The sequence below is a fragment of the Heteronotia binoei genome, chromosome 18, assembly GCF_032191835.1.
Source record: "Heteronotia binoei isolate CCM8104 ecotype False Entrance Well chromosome 18, APGP_CSIRO_Hbin_v1, whole genome shotgun sequence".
Classification (NCBI taxonomy): Eukaryota; Metazoa; Chordata; class Lepidosauria; order Squamata; family Gekkonidae; genus Heteronotia; species Heteronotia binoei.
The window spans coordinates 43,186,027-43,203,381 of NC_083240.1; positions in this window are offsets into that span (position 1 = coordinate 43,186,027).

The following is a 17,355-nucleotide window of genomic DNA, read 5'->3' on the forward strand; positions in this document are numbered from 1 at the left end:
GCTAAGTTTGTGACATGAAAAGAATTGTGGTTGACATATACTTTTTTTGCACCTCTCCCAGTGAAAATGGAAAGTTTTTGTCCAGATGGCTGCCACCTTTCTCCGTATTTTCTTGGAACAGGTTCGCTGACCATTTCTGCCCTCCGGGGCAGACCAATTTATCCCATTTTGGCTGGAGCTTGTCAGGGCTTGGGAGCTAAATAGGGTCAGCCAGAGTCAATAGACCCACCAGGGAAGACTGGGTTTGCCAGGTAGAGGAAGGCAACGACACCCACCTCTGCTCATCTCCTCCCTGCGGAAGGGATGACCGTAAGTGAGTCAAGAGTCACCGGCATGTTCTTCTTCTGCCCTCCTGTGTTGTCAAACCTTTGCCTGGTGCAGTCCCCACAAATTTGAAAAAGCAAAACTAACTTCCAGTTCGTAGAATGTAACCATGACTGAGATCCTGGATTTTTCCTCCCTGGCTTGTGCATGATCTTTTCTCATGACTAGACTTGAGCAAAATCTCCTTGGTAATGGTAAACCGGCATTTCTGTGTAGAGGAGGTGCTGATGTTTTTTAATTGGAGTGTACAGTAGCTGGAGAATGTCTTGAGATTTTTTGCAGTTTTACTGCACAGTGGGGGGTTAGTCACAGCTGATATCTCAGCAATCCCCCCCCCAAAAAAACCCCACCCATAAACCCTTTGAACTTCTAACACCTGAGTTTTTGAAAGTTTAAGACTTGGACTTCTTGGCTAGCTTTCTGCTTGGAATGGAGACCACAGAAGAAGGGGGCAAAATGTGTACAAGAAGTAATTGGAGAGTGAATGGATTCTGAGCAGCGTGGAAAGCAAGGCAAGAGTCTGAGCTTTTGTTTGCTTTTTAAGGTTTTGGGGATGGGCTTTATAAACGTTGGCCGAAGGCTGCCATTTGCATATCAGAATTTACTTTGGGCTGTCTTGCGTCGCTGGTTTGGTAGTTTCTGTTGCGTCTGTGTGTTGGGGATAAGAGTGTGTTTAAAGACTAGCGATAGATTATTAAAAGAGAAAAGGGTCCAAACAAATACACACTGCTCCTACTATGAGCTGTATATGTGTGACTGAAGGGAGCTGTTGTCTGTACCCCCCAGTCTGTGGGTTCAGTCCTCCACAGTCAACACACACACCACCCCCAGTTCATCAGTGTGCGGGGCGACAGTACAACATTGATTATTTTTAGTGTTTCGATAGAATTCGCTTGGGGTCAACTGCCTGTTATGTTTGTTCACTCGCTTACACTGGTTTTCCTGTGTTCCCTGCAGCTGTGGGGAACGGCTTCTAAAATGAGAAGACAGGCTTGGGATGGGACCGTGGGGGTGGGGGCAGGGACTTCCACCCCAGTAAGTTTTCTTGTGTGAAAACCACACTAGAGGCAGAGTTATTTTGCTGCTCCATGAAAAAAATTGTGGGGAAAAAAATTGGAGCAGAGGTCCATCCGTGGCTATTAGTCACAGCGTATTGTTAGAACTCTCTGTCTGGGGCAAGTGATGTTCTGTATTCTTAGTGTTTTGGGGGGGCACAGTGGAAGGGCTTCTAGCGTCCTGACCCCACTGGTGGACCTCCTGATAGCACTTGGGTTTTTTGGCCACTGTGTGACACAGAGTGTTGGACTGGATGGGCCATTGGCCTGATCCAGCATGGTTTCTCTTAAGTTCTTATCACACTGAGTGCACCTTTTGCACTGAAAACTGCTGTTGGGAGGAGGAAGAGGCAGGAGTACTTCCTCCCCCCTACCATGGGGTCATTCTAAGCCCATATGGGCTTTCCTTATTTTTTTTAGAAACAGTTCCCTGCAGCTGTGCGGCTCTGGAAAACGCAGGAAAGTCAGTGTAAACAAGTGAGCAAATGTAACATGTAGCCCTTTGATGGCATGGGTATTGCGCTGTTTCAGCTTCAGAGGTATAGGGAAGGGCATAATATAATTTGCTTATATCATAGAAAATTGTCTTGGGTCTTTTAAAAGACAAGTAGCATCTGTTCTGTGTTTTGCTTTTAACCGATGGAAAACTTTGTGAGCACAGAGAAAGTCTGTTGTGCTGTAGGTGTGGGTGGGCGGTATTTTTGGTCTAGAAATTTCTATAGATTCTGGGGTGAGATTGATTTTTTTTTTAATCAGAGAGATCAAATGGATAGTAACTTAGCTGCAATATGAAGCTCTCTCTGATTTTTAATTCAGCCAGAATGTAAACAAGCGGCTTGTAGCCCAGCGATGCACCTTCAGAAGAACCTGTTTTATGTTGACCTTGGTACAAGGTTGTAAAATGTGCAGTTACACTGTCCAGATGGAGTGCTGTGCTTTCTAAGGCTCAATGACTACGAGCAATCGTAGTATTTCTTCCATGGTTAGAAGTAGGGTTTTTTGTAGCAGGGCCTCCTTTGCATATTAGGCCACACCCCCTGATACAGCCAATCCTATATCTGATATAGGGCCTACTGTAAGCTCCAGGAGGATTGGCTACATCAGGAGGGTGTGGCCAAATATGCAAAGGAGTTCCTGCCACAATAAAAGCCTTGGTTAGAAGCATAAAGAAGTCTCAGCTCTGCCCATGAAGGTTTTTCACTGCTGTGGCCCTCCTTTTTTGCTTTTAAAATGGTGGTGTGCCTCAGTTTTGCTTCACACATGCTGCGGTGGTGGGATGGACCAGGCTGCTTCTGTGTAGTGGATTCTACCCTTAAACATCACACGGAAGATTCCCTGCAGCTACAAAATTAGCAAAGCAGGCTGCTTTTCTGGTTGTGTGGATTTTTTTTTTAAATGTAGGGGAAGACTCTAAACCATGTGCTATTTTCAGGTTGAAGGATCAGTCTTTTCTACCAGGTCTGGGCCACAACGCTTCCCCGTATCTATGAACCAGGCTCTACTAAGAAGTGAAAGCAACCCCAGATAGTGTCCCCCCACCCACCCCGCAATTGAACACACAGATGTTGAAGTGACTCCCTTACAGAATCTGCCTACAGTTTTTAGGAATATGCATTAGCTGTAGTTAGAGCTAATTAGCCATAATGCTGAAACCCAGGCCAGGCTACACAGTTATTTATATTATAAATCTCACACCTCTTTTTTCCCTGTTGTATAATCTAGAGGCAGATATAATCCTGGTTTACAATGCTTTAGGGCTGAGCAAGTTAAAGAAGAAAATACACCCTGGAAACAAATCAGAGAAGAATTCATGATGCTCTTCCGTATTTACAATCTTTGCTTTGAAATAGGGTTAATGTGGATCAGTTGCAAAACCAGCAAAATTTTGGGAGGCTAAATCCACATTACAGTTAAATGTTTTTCTACAAGTCTTGGAACACAGCGATCCTAAAAGTGCTTGGGAGCAAATTTTGCTAAATTAGGAGGCTTGGCCTTGGGCTCTGTGGAGAAATCCTGTTCTTGTCTAGAGGCTGAATTACTCGTGGGCTGAATTTTTTCCCCGTTGGTTCTACAGAAGCCTGTTTCCCCCATATCTTTTTGAAAGTGGCCCTTTGAAGAGGGCATCTATTCTTGGGTTAATTTCTAAGGCCCAGTAAGAACATGATGCACAAATAATTCCCACAACTTCACTTATGGGAATGATGCAATGCGAGGTGGTCCCTCTTGGTTACCTCTGTCAGCCGTTCAGTGACAGCTGATACATGCCCCAAGTGAAGGCTGGATGCTGCTAATATTTATCCAGTTCAGGCCCGCAAGAGTTGCCGTGTCTCACATTGGGTGATTCCCCTCTGGGAACGAGTCCCATGTTAATGAAAAACTGACCCAACCTGTTAGTTAGTGAAAAACTGACCCAACCCCATGTTAGTGAAAAAAATCCTGCCCTCCTTTATAAGCACTGGGCATGATTTAGCCAAAGCAAAGTACTTCCAAGTCCCATTGAGTTTGAGAGCGTTGAAAGTGCTTTTGAAGTTCCACCAGTTTTAAGAGAGAGTTAAACATGCCCTTAAGTCTCTTCCACTGACTTAGAACATTGCTTAATTTTATTTTAATTTTATTTATTTATTTGCCTCACCCTGCCAGCAACCCTTTAACATGGCTGGGGTTCTGTCATGGAAAAGGGGAGAGCACATCTGTCTTGGTTTCTCTTTTCCACCAATTGGTAGACCTCAACGCATCGTGCCTAAAACCTGCTTGGCAAAGTAAGTTGTCACGGACTGGCAAGGACTTTTGAGATAACAAAACTCTCTCGTGAATCAGCGTTTCCTTATCCTCACTGACTGTGGAAATGCTGACATATATAACACTATTTTGTGTATGAGGTCCATTTTTTCGTTTGGGAAAGAGAAATACTGCTACCAAAAGAGGTTGGTCTTCACATGTGAGGGGGAATCAGTTTTTCTGCTGGGAAGGGACAAGAAAACATGGCACGTGTGCACGGATCCATCTCGCAGGGCAGCTCTTCACTGAATTCTGGTGCCATTTTGGTTGTGGAATTTACCAGATGGACATATCTAGAAGGGGAAAACTTGGGTCGAATACCTTTGGCACATTTTGTTTCTTTATTTTCTGATAGCACTCCATTCCCCCATCACCCTCGATCAAGCGCTCAAGTGCTATTAATTGTGAATCAGAATATTCATTGTGGATGTTTGCTTTTTTAAAAAAAAAATAATTTGGTTTTGTGTCTTGGACACTGTTGGCTTGTTGCACATTTCACCTCTTGGCCTTTTGGAAGTTCCTTAGCTGAGTGTGGTTTTTCCCCCCCTGTTGTGGTGAAGTAGGAAAGGAAGAGGAAAACCTCCAATGGGGGGAGAACGTCTGTGAGGTCGGTAATGCTTTTGTGTCCCCCTTCCCAAACTCAGGAATGTTTTAGGCTGTGCAAATGGGTGTCTCTTTCTGTTGAATATATCGCTGTGCGCATTCTAGCATCCTTGATAGCAAAAAGGTTCATTGCAGCCCTAGGTTAACTTCTAGCATGAGAGGCCTTAGTAAGTTGTTTTCAAAGTGCACATTTTTTTTGTTTGTTTGTTTCGAGACATTTAAAAGATTTTAAGACGGGGAAAATATATATACTATATAAAATATATATAGATATCTAGAAACTTGGTTTGTGGCGCACAAGTCTTTTTATTTTTCCCCCCTCCCAGCGTTGGATCACTAACTTCGCAGGTACCGTGTATAACTTTTTTTTTAAAATGGGCTTTCCTTTGTATGTATATTTCTTTTATAGGAAGTTCTGTTGCCATGGTAATTTTTAAAAAGTGTAGAGTCATTTCTTGGAAGTGAATGAATTTTGCATTTTATCAAATATATTACTGGTTCACTGCAATTTTTTTTTTAAACGCTGTATGGAAATTAACGGGATTATATATAGATATACTAAAACACACACAAACACACACACACGCCGGCAAGATTGCTGGAAGCAAACGGCTGAAAGTGCAGCAAGCGCACCTCCCCATCGGCTCTAAATCAGAATCCTCCTCTCGTTTAGTGCCACAGTTATTTATATATGAAGGTCATCTTGATCACTCTCGGCCGTTGTCCTCATTTTTGTGTCAATCTTTTTTTTTTTCTTTTGTATATCTGACATTACGCCGGACTGCCGTGCCCGATTTTATTCTTTGTAACCATCAACAAAAAAACACCATACTGAGTATGTTTGTAACCGACAATGTGATATTCTGTAATTGTATTGCTAAAATGAATTATTGACCTAATAAATATAGTGTTCCTGCGTTGGCGGGGGTGTCTTTGTTCACGGCTCGGAATGGTTTGTCTGCAGCAAGCGGTACTCGGGATCCGCAGTGGGCCTTGTGACTTTCTGGCTTCTGTACCCTAGGGCAGGGGTCCCTAACCCCCAGGCCATGGACCGGTACCGGTCCGTGGCCTGTTAGCAACAGGGCCATGAGCTGTATATTATATATTACAATCAGCATTCCCTCTAAGCTGAGTTAGTGTGAGCTAGCTCACAGTTTTTTAGCCTCTGGCTCACACATTTTTGTCTTGGCTCAGGAGAAATGGCCTCAGAACAAACTAATTTATGCAGTAGCTCACAGCTTTAATGCCAGTAGCTCACGAAGTAGAATTTCTTTGCTCACAAGACTCCACAGCTTACAGGGAGCATTGATTACAATGTAATAACAGAAGTGAAGTGCACAATTGTATCATCCCGAAAACATCACCTCTCCGCCCCCCCCCCCCCCCCGATGTGAAAAAACTCTTCCATGTAACCAGTCCCTGGTGCCAAAAAAGTTGGGGACTGCTGCCCTAGGGACCTGTTTACTGCTTCTGAAACAAATTTTGGAGTTCCATAGTGAAGATGATGAGAAAACAGGTGAAATTAAGGCTGTATTTAGGTTAAGAGGAATTGGGTGGGGGTGGTATGAAGCTGTCAGCGGTGTAAAAGCCAGTATGTTGGAAGAGAGCTGGGCTCAAATCTTCCCTCCACCTGTGATACTTGTGCCTGTCACTTCTTTGACATCATGGGGTTGTTATTAGGGGAGGGACGGTGGCTCAGCGGTAGAGCATCTGCTTGGGAAGCAGAAGGTCCCAGGTTCAATCCCCGGCATCTCCAGCTAAAAAGGGTCCAGGCAAATAGGTGTGAAAAACCTCAGCTTGAGATCCTGGAGAGCTGCTGCCAGTCTGAGTAGACAATATTGACTTTGATGGACCCAGGGTCTGATTCAGTAGAAGGCAGCTTCATATGTTCATATGGCTGTGGAGATGAAATGAGAGAGCAGTGTGTTCATGTACTCCTTGTACCGCATTTGTTTACCTGAGGGGACATCCAACAACTTTATGCAAGAGTTAAACATTGAGAAAGGGACAAGACCCTGGTGATGGGAGGTCTTCCTTCTCCCTGGTCTTTCATTCCGAAGCAGGAGGTCTTTTTGCTACTTCCGTCCCTTCCTTTAGAGGACTTCGCATCAGCGCTCTTGTTTACATCTATACCAGGGGTGGCCAAACTGTGGCTCAGGAGCCACATGTGGCTCTCATACACATTGTGTCGAAGTCCCCACTACCTCATCAGCCAGTTTGGAGATGGTATTTGTCTCTAAATCACTTCTCCAAGCCAGCCAGCAGCTTGGAGAAGGCATTTAAAGTTAAAGTTGCTTTCTTTCCACCTCTCCCTCCCTTCTTCCTTCCCCAACTATTTCCCTTCCTCTCTTTCTTCCTGTCTTGCAGCTCTCAAACAGCCGACATTCATGTCTTGCAGCTCTCAAACATCTGACGTTTATTTTATGAGGCACTTACATTAAGCAATTTTGGCCACCCCTGTTCTACACCATTCAGCAGTTGCACATGCAGAACGACCACATCTTCACTTAGCAAACAATGGCATGAGAGAAGGCTGGATTGTAGATTAAAGGGTGTGTGTGTGGAAAAACACTCTGGAAAAGTCCAGGCACATGGAACACGCTTGCTGCCCTCCCAGTAGCCACCATGCTGAGAGCAAACGGGGAAATTTGCCTTCTGCATGCCAGCTCATGGCACCCCACCCCCCACAGCCCTGGGGTTTTCAAGGCAAGAGGTAAGCAGAGGTGGCTTTGCCAGGGGAGGGGTAGAACTGATAGATCTCCTGATGCATTTGGCATGAAAAGCTGGAAGGGGTCGGCTGCAGTGCCAGGATGGGAGGCTTTTAATCATCTCCTGTCCAGTGCTGTGTTAACCACTGGTTGGGGGCGGGGAGAGAGGCTCAATTGCATTTATTGGCCATCATTGTTTTTTCTGCTAAGGCTAACAGCAGCTCAAGGAAGTGATCTGCATTTCCAGTTTCAATGCTTTTACAGATAGGGGGTGTGCAACATGTTTTACACATACATCTTGCCTTGGCTCTATAAGTGAGAGTGGCAGATTAAATTGGATAAAAATCTGTGCCTCGACTGTTGGAGGTCCTATAGCACATCTCTGAGTTCTTGGAAAAGAGTGTCTCTACTTTCTTTTGGACAAGAGTCTTTCTCTACTGATAGCCATCGCATATGGCTAAATGGAATCTCCACGTTCAGAGGCTGTATTCTTTCAAATTCCAGATGCTGTTGGGTGTTAACAGGGCATTTAGCCCGCTTGTGTAACTCTTTTAGGGCATCTTCCTGTCCGGTGTGGAAAAGAAAGGGATGTGGAAGAGAAAGGGAGAGCCAGTTTGGTGTAGTGGTTAAGTGTGTGGACTCTTATTTGGGAGAACCAGGTTTGATTCCCCACTTGCAGCTGCTGAAATGGTCTTGGGTCACTCATAGCTCTTGCAGAGGTTGTCCTTGAAAGGGCAGCTGCTGTCAGAGCTCTCTCAGCTCCACCCACCTCACAGGGTGTCTGTTGTGTGGGGAGAAGATAAAGGAGATTGTGAGCCGCTCTGAGATTCTGAGTGGAGGCTGGGATATAAATCTAATATCATCATCATCATCATGTTCAGTTATGGAGTGGCAGAGCCGTATTTGCCTTCTTGAGCTAAGAATTTATATATTTTTTTTAATCTGGAGGTGCCAGAGACTGAATCTAGGGACACTGAGTGTAGAAGTGGTGTGCTTGATCACCAAGCTACAGTCACTGTGGTGTAGATGTTAAAACAGGGGTGGCCAAACTGTGGCTCAGGAGCCACATGTGGTTCTTTGACATGTATTGTATGACTCTTGAACCCCCCACTGCCCTTTTGGCCTGTTTGGAGAAGGCATTTCTCTCTTTAAATAACTACTCCAAGCCATTTGGCGGTTTAGAGAATGCATTTAAAGTTAAAGTTGCTTTCCTTCCACCTCTCCCTCCCCCATTTATTTGCCTGCCTGTCCTGCAGCACTCAAACATCTGACGTTCAAGTCTTGTGGCTCTCAAACATCTGATGTTTATTCTATGTGGCTCTTACGTTTAGCAAGTTTGGCCACCCCTTTGTTAAACTGTAACACTAGGATCAAGGAGAGCTGGGTTTGAATCTCCATGCTGCCACAGAAGCTTTACTGTTAGAATCATAAAGTTGGAAGGGACCTCTAGGGTCATCTAGTCCAACCCCCTGCACAATGCAGGAAACTCACAAATATCTCCCCCTAAATTCACAGGATCTTCATCGCTGTCAGATGGCCATCCAGCCTCTGTTTAAAAACCTCCAAGGAAGGAGAGCCCACCACCTCCCGAGGAAGCCTGTTCCCCTGAGGAACCGCTCTAACCGTCAGAAAGTTCTTCCTAATGTTGAGCTGGAAACTCTTTTGATTTAATTTCAACCCATTGGTTCTTGTCCTACCTTCCAGGGCCACAGAAAACAATTCCACACCATCCTCTAGATGACAGCCCTTCAAGGACTTGAAGATGGTGATCATATCACCTCTCAGCCGCCGCCTCTCCAGGCTAAACATGCCCAGCTCCTTCAACCTTTCTTCATAGGACTTGGTCTCCAGACCCCTCACCATCTTTGTTGCCCTCCTCTGGACCTGTTCCAGCTTGTCTATATCCTTCTTAAAATGTGGTGCCCCAAACAACACAATACTCCAGATGAGGTCTTACCAGAGCAGAGTAAAGCGATACCATCACTTCATGTGATCTGGACACTACTTTTGTTGATACAGCCCAAAATTGCATTTGCCTTTTTAGCCACCGCATCACACTGTTGACTCATGTTCAGCATATGATCCACTAAGACCCCTAGATCCTTTTCGCACGTACTACAGCTAAGACAAGTCTCCCCATCCTATAACCATGCACTGGATTTTTCCTACCTAAATGCGGAACTTTATATTTATCCCTGTTAAAATTAATTTTATTGATTTTAGCCCAGTTTTCCAGCCTGTCAAGGTCATCCTGTATCCTGTTTCTGTGTTTGCAACCCCACCCAATTTAGTATCGTCTGCAAATTTAACAAGCATTCCCTCTATTCCTTCATCCAAATCATTGATAGTTGTTGAGCAAAGATGTTAGGCCAGTCACTCTCTTTCAGCCTGTGAGGAGAGGAGAACCATGAAGATAAAAAGAGTGGGGAGGAAATACCGTGGCACTTCTGCTAAGGTGGGCGTTGCTTTTTGCAGGAGATTTTCCCAGCATTCCTCAGGAAGGGAATAGAAATGGGGAGGAGAGGCCCCAAGAGTATTGAGCAGTTCACCGCATTTGGTCACATCTGTCTTGCCAGAGGAATACTCGTGAATGAATGCCTTGAACGGAGTCGGACCTTTTGGTCCATTGAGGTCAGTCATGTCTCCTTTGCCTGGCTGCAGCTCTCCAGAGGCTCCAGAAGAGGTCTTTCATGTTACCTTTTTTCAACTGAATCTGGGACTTTTGGTGTACTAAACAGAAGCTCTTCCGCTGAGCCTTTTCCTCACCTTTGGGGAGGCTGTTCCAGATGTTGGTTCTATTTGGAGGATAAACATGCTGGATAGAGGAGCAGCGGGGAAACATTTGGTCTTCTCCCTAAACCTTTGCTACACTCTGTTTCTTGCACTGCCCTGACCAGTCTGAGGAAATTACCAGAATTCTTTAGCTCATGGAAAGCCAGTTTGGTGCAGTGGTTAAGTGTGCCGACTCTTATCTGGGAGAACCGGGTTTGACTCCCCCCTCCTCCACTTGCAGCTGCTGGAAGTCAGCCCTAGCTCTGGCAGAGGTCGTCCTTGAAAGGGCAGCTGCTGTGAGAGTCCTCTCAGCCCCACCCACCTCACAGGGTGTCTGTTGTTGGGGAGGAAGATAAAGGAGATTGTGAGCCGCTCTGAGACTCAGAGTGGAGGGTGGGATATAAATCCAGTATCATCATCTTCAATATCTTCTTCATCCCAAGGAATTTCTCCTCTTGGCTTTTTTGCAAACCAAATTCTCCTCCCAAACTGCTGTCAAATGCCCAGAGACAAGACCATATGGGACAATAATTTAATAAATGCACGGGACTGGGTACAGGTGAGGCTGCTTCTGTTGCGTGCTGAGATGCAGTTAGCAAACTAGGAAAGCTTTAAAATCTCTATTTATAGTGCTCTGCTTAAAGTAACCGGTCAGTCCTCAAAGAGCCGCTTCTGGCACTGAAGAAAACTCCACTGTGTCACTTCTGACAATGCTAGAAACCTGACCATTGTGGGGCTTTTTGATGAGCTGTTGTCTGTCAGCGCTTTCCTTCTTGGTCAGAGAAGTCTTGCAAGGCCTGGAGAAATAAAAGACCCATGAGCAACGTTCCCTCTGAGCTGCGGAGTCTTGTGAGCAAAAATTCTACTTTGTGAGGTACTGGCCTTAAAGTTGTGAGCTCCTGCATAAATTAGTGTGCTCTGGGGTCCTCCTTCCTGGGCTAAGACAGAAATCTGTGAGCTGGAGGCTAAAAATCTGTGAGCTAGCTCACGTTCCCTCTGAAACACTGCCTGAGAGATGTGGTTGCCAACCCCAGCTTGGGAAATTCTTGGGGGAATAGTGTTAATCGGGCATATAATTCCATAGAGGTTAACCTCTGAAAAAGCCATTTCCTCCAGGGGAATTGATCTTTGCATTCTGGAGATGAGTGGTCACTCTGGGGGAACTCCCGGCCCCACCTTGAACCGAGTAACCTGATGCAACAGCCAGGTTCTATCCAGTCCAGCTGCATTTCCAGGGATCTGAGCACTGAGTTCTGTCAAGTAAACTGAACTCAGGAATGCGAGCTCTCTTGGAAGCAGGAGAGCATATGAGTTTTCAGCCTTTCCACCTTCTTAATGCCCAGGTTAATGCTTCAGAGCCATAATCCCAGCATGTGAAGCCACACAACATCAGAGTCACCACAGGAAGAAGAGGGGCAAGCTCTTATCACCTGTTCTGCCTCCACCCTGGCTGGGTTAGTCTGTTGGCAGCAGATAGATAAGGTTACCAGGTGTTTAGTAGTAGAAGAAGATGATACTGGATTTATATCCTGGCCTCCACTCTGAAGAGTCTCAGAGAGGCTCACAATCTCCTTTACCTTCCCCCTCCCCACAACAGACACCCTGTGAGGTAGATGAAGATATTGGATTTATATCCCGCCCTCCAGAGTCTCAGAGCGGCTCACAATCTCCTTTACCTTCCCCCTCCCCACAACAGACACCCTGTGAGATAGATGAAGATATTGGATTTATATCCTGCCCTCCACTCCGAAGAGTCTCAGAGGGGCTCACAATCTCCTTTCCCTTCTTCCCCCACAACAGACACCCTGTGAGGTAGATGAAGATATTGGATTTATATCCCGCCCTCCACTCCGAAGAGTCTCAGAGGGGCTCACAATCTCCTTTACCTTCCTCCCCCACAACAGACACCCTGTGAGGTAGATGAAGATATTGGATTTATATCCCGCCCTCCACTCCGAAGAGTCTCAGAGGGGCTCACAATCTCCTTTCCCTTCCTCCCCCACAACAGACACCCTGTGAGGTACATGAAGATATTGGATTTATATCCCGCCCTCCACTCCGAAGAGTCTCAGAGGGGCTCACAATCTCCTTTCCCTTCTTCCCCCACAACAGACACCCTGTGAGGTAGATGAAGATATTGGATTTATATCCCGCCCTCCACTCCGAAGAGTCTCAGAGGGGCTCACAATCTCCTTTACCTTCCTCCCCCACAACAGACACCCTGTGAGGTGGGTGGGGCTGGAGAGGGCTCTCCCAGCAGCTGCCCTTTCAAGGACAACCTCTGCCAGAGCTATGGCTGACCCAAGGCCATTCCAGCAGCTGCAAGTGGAGGAGTGGGGAATCAAACCCGGTTCTCCCAGATAAGAGTCCGCACACTTAACCACTGCAGCAAACTGGCTAGTCCACGGAAAGAAACCCTGACTGCTCAGGGGGAAAAAAAATGGCGAAATGCCAGATATTTAAATGCCTGGTACTTTTTCTCATTGTTTTACCCAAACAGCCCATGAAAATACTCTGTCTGGGTGAACTGGCAACCTTAACAAACTAGGGTTGCAAGGTCCGATTCAATAAATTGCTGGGGGCTTTGGGGGTGGAGCCAGGGTGTGACAAGCATGACTGAGCTCCGAGGGGAGTTCCAGCCATCACGTTTAAAGAGATCACATGCCTTTTAAATGCCTTCCCTCCCATGGAAATAATGAAGGATAGGGAAACCTCCTTTGGGGGCTCATAGAATTGGGCCCCCTGATCCAACCTTTTTGAAACTTGGGGGATGTTTTAAGGAGAGGCACCAGATGCTATGATACAAATTCCGTGCCTCTATCTCAAAATATAGCCCCGAGCCTCTGATACCCACTGAACAATTCTCCGTTATACCCTATGGGAACCAGTCTCTACAGGGAATAATGGAGTGCCCAGCAGGCATTTCCCTCCCTCCCCCGCTGTCTGATGACCTTGAAGCAAAGGGAGAGCCTCCAAATGGAGGGGGGGGGATCCTCTGTCCCCAACTGGGATTGGCAACAAACCCATACAGCCATGCCCAGCGTCTGGGCTTGGAGGAGGCGGTGCCGAGGCAGCCCAATGGCAAAGCAGCGATCGCTGCTGCTTTGTGCTTCTCTTCGTGCAAGCAGGGTGCTTTGGGCTGTGCTCCCTGGGAGGAGAGATCTCCAAGGCCAAGTCCAAAAGCAAAGCAGGAGCTGCTGCTACTCTCCTCCCGGCACAGCCCACGCGCTTCGCCCTGTTGGCTCTGGGAGGAGGCAGTACTGAGCCTCTGTGCGGGTGGTTTTTTTCTTTCTCTCTTCTGGCAACAGTTCCAGTAGATTAGCTGCTAAATAATCTGGGTTCAAATCTTGGTATGCCGTTGGTGGTTTCCTGTTGCTGGGTTTGACGTTGTAAGCTGCTTTCAGTCCCCACGGAATGGAGAAAAGCAGCTTCCAAGTGTCCAAATCAGTGCCAGATTAAACCCTGCGGAGGCCCCAAGGCAATCGAAATCTTGGGGGGCCCCTCGCAAATTATCTCAGAGTCTGAGCACCTGCCCCACCGCCTCTGGCCCCCACTGCAGCCTGCAGGCTCCTTTTCAAAAGCCCCTTAGACGAAGCTGCGGGGGAGAGGCAGAGAGAGGCAAACTTGGCAACGCCGCCAGCAGCAGCCGCACCAGGCAAGTCGGGCAAAGAGCAGCTCAGTTGCTGGCTGCACGTGCAAGTTGGGAGGGCTGCAAGCAGGGGGGAAACCAGGAGGGGAAAGCCAGCCCGGGGCCCCTAAAGGGGTGGGGGCCCATAGGCCAGTGCCTATTTGGCTTCATTGTTAATCCAGCTCTGGTCCAAATACATAAACTGCCTTGCGACAGGCCGGCCTCATTCCGTCCTGCCTCGTTCTCTAGCTTCTTGCTTCCTGGGCAGTCTGGACACCAGCAGCCAACCCCTGTTCCCCGCACCCTTGACTGACCTTTTCCTCATGATCTTTCCTGTGGGCAGGTCGTTCCCTGGCCCCTCCAAGCATGCCTGGGTGAGTTTATTCTGCATCTTGGCATCCCCCTGGAGACCCCAGGAGCCACGCAGCTTCACGAGTTGGCTGTTCTCAGGCCGAGGGCCTAACTCCGGGCTTTCCACATGATGATATGCCTTCTGAAAGGAAATCCAGGCACAGCGCCGGTCAGCCGCTTGCTCGTTTCGATAATAATAAGACTGTAGATTTATACCACGCCCATCAGAGTCTCAGAGCGGCTCACAATCTCTTTTCCCTTCCTTCCCCACAACAGACACCCTGGGAGGTGGGTGGGGCTGAGAGGGCTCTCACAGCAGCTGCCCTTTCAAGGACAACTCCTGCGATAGCTGTGGCTGACCCAAGGCCATTCCAGTAGCCGTAAGTGGAGGAGTGGGTAATCAAACCCAGTTCTCCCAGATAAGAGTCTGTGCACTTCACCACTACACCAAACTGGCAGAGCCAATAGGAAGGCTTGCCCTTTTTCTCTTGGTCTCCCCACAGGGCATCATCCCCGTCCATCTTTGCCCATGGTCCCTTTGTTCTCAAAAGACCCAGATCAGAAGTCCTGAAGTACTTGCAGGGCTGGGGCAGAGGGATGGAGAAGGCCTCCGATTCCATCCCTGGCTTCTCCAGCTATAGGTGACGTTAAAGACTTTTGCCCCAAACCCTGGAGAGCCACTCTCAGTCTGAGTAGTCCACGAGTTCTTAACATGGTGTCCATGGGCACCATGGCACCCACTCACCCTTTCCCTGACAACTGCCAAGTGGTTTTAGAAAGTGGGTGGGGTCAAGGTGGTGTTTTTGCCTAGCAAGGCTTCTGATTGGCCTTTGGAGACTTGATAGGCAGCTACCACCACAGCATAAGGATCTTCACTGTGTGACCGAAGGTAATAGGAGCCATTTTGCGGCTGGTTCCACCTTCTGCGGCAGCCATATTGTGGCTGTGTCAGAATTCCTAAGGTGCCCACAGACCGGAAAAGTTGGGAACCCCTAGAGTCGACCGTAAGACTTTGATGAACAGCCGGCCTGATTCAGTATAAGGCTGCTTTGCGTGTCCATACATAGAAAGCCTTTCCCTCTGCGGTAATGCAAAGAGGTTTTTTTCCCCTTTCCTTTATTTAAAATATTTGTACGCCTGCCTTTCTTGTGAGCATCTGCAAACCCAGAGAGGGGGGAAGGGACAAGAATGTAAAATCAATTTCATAAAACAAACATTAATTCAGATGTACAAATAGGGCAGGATTTCATGTATGCCTGAAATACACCCCCCTTTAAAAAGAATGAAAGCAACGGTCCTCATTCCCCTTGACAGCGTCCTTAGATGTTTGCTTTCTTTCTGAAATTCAGATGAAAGTTACGGAATCTATTTAAAGACAAGAAATTAAAGCCTTGTACCATTGCTGAATTGCATGCTGGGAATTTGCCCCAGCCCAGCCTTACTCACTCCATAGAAAGGAGGAGGAGGAGTATTGTGCATCAGGGGGCCAAGGAGGCTGCAGCTGCGAATCCTGTACTTTGTCTTGGGTACAAAGTTGCCAATCTCCAGGTAGTGACTGAAGACCTCCAGGGAGTCAGCTGATCTCCAAGCAACAGGAATCAGTTCCCCTGGACAAAATTCAAAGAAGTCAGGGTAACCGAAGACTTCTAGACCTGCTAACCTCCAGGTGGGAAATATATCACCTTAGAGAACCCCAGAAAGAGGCAAAAACAATCCAAAAAACTGTGGAAAATCAGCAAAGCATCATACACAAGAAATAGCTACTATTAACCTAATTCCATACCATACAAACCTTTAATGGCATAACAGCTGCAAATGAGAATACACAGAATATAAAGAATTTAAACATCGGAGATAAAATAAAAAAAGAAACTGAGATTAACCTAATTCCAAAAAACTCTCTTGAAAGTGAAACAGTCCAAATTAGGATTCATATAGAATTATATATATCAGGGGTGGCCAACGGTAGCTCTCCAGATGTTTTTTGCCTACAACTCCCATCAGCCCCAGCCATTGGCCATGCTGGCTGGGGCTGATAGGAGTTGTAGGCAAAAAACATCTGGAGAGCTACCGTTGGCCACCCAGATATATATATATATATATCACAGTAAACTCTGACAATCAAACATAAGTCCAAATTCATTTAGTCCCATGCAAGCATGTCAGTTTCCAACTTCAGTAGCTTATTTCCACTTCAATAACTTTGCCCACCGGCTCCTGCGGGATAGGTTAAAGTGATAGCGCTTGTGCCAATTCCGTCAAAGAAAAATGCCTTCTTTCCTATTTCTTTCCTATTCTAAGCAATTATGACAGCTTCAAAACATCAACAAGTTGGAATTCATGAAAGTGGGTACAAAGGAAGCCTCTGATAGTAACGCCAGCATTTGTCACTGGTTTCTGGTCCACCCTTCCTTGAAGAGGCATTCCCCACTCATCACTTCAAAAACAGATTGTTCCTACAGCACTACACACAGAGAGTACTGTACATATATATATGTGTGTGTGTGTGTGTGTGTATATGTATGTGTGTGTATAAAATATTGTATATGAATCCTAATTTGGACTGTTTCACTTTTAGGAGAGTTTTTTGGAATTAGGTTAATAGTAGCTATTTCTTGTGTATGATACTTTTGTTAATTTTCCACAGTTGTTTAGGTTGTTCTAACCTCCCGGTGGGGCCTGAAGACCTCCCAGAATTACAAGTGCTCTCCGGGATACAGAGATCGGTTCCCATGGAGAAAATGGCTGCTTAGGAGAGCGGACTCTGTGTACATCCACCAACGCCTAAAACCATTTCCTCCATGGGAACTGATCTCTGTGCTCCGGAGAACAGTTGTAATTCTGGGAGATCTCCTGGCCCTACCTGGAGGTTGGCATCCCTGTGTAGTTTACTGCTGAGTGCTTGGGGAAAGCCTGTTTGCATTTTCTTCCTATTTCAAAAACTAGTAAATTACCTGCAGGAATATTTGTTCTGTTCTGGGAACACTCAGCTGTGCTATTTCCCTACTTAGTGTCTGAAACGGTTCAGCCACTAGGGGTCACTCCAATTTCACATGAAAAAGCCAAATCCGGATGGGCGGCGTCGTTGGCCTGAAGCACCAGCGCAAAGTTGGCGTCCTTGAAGACCAACAAGGGT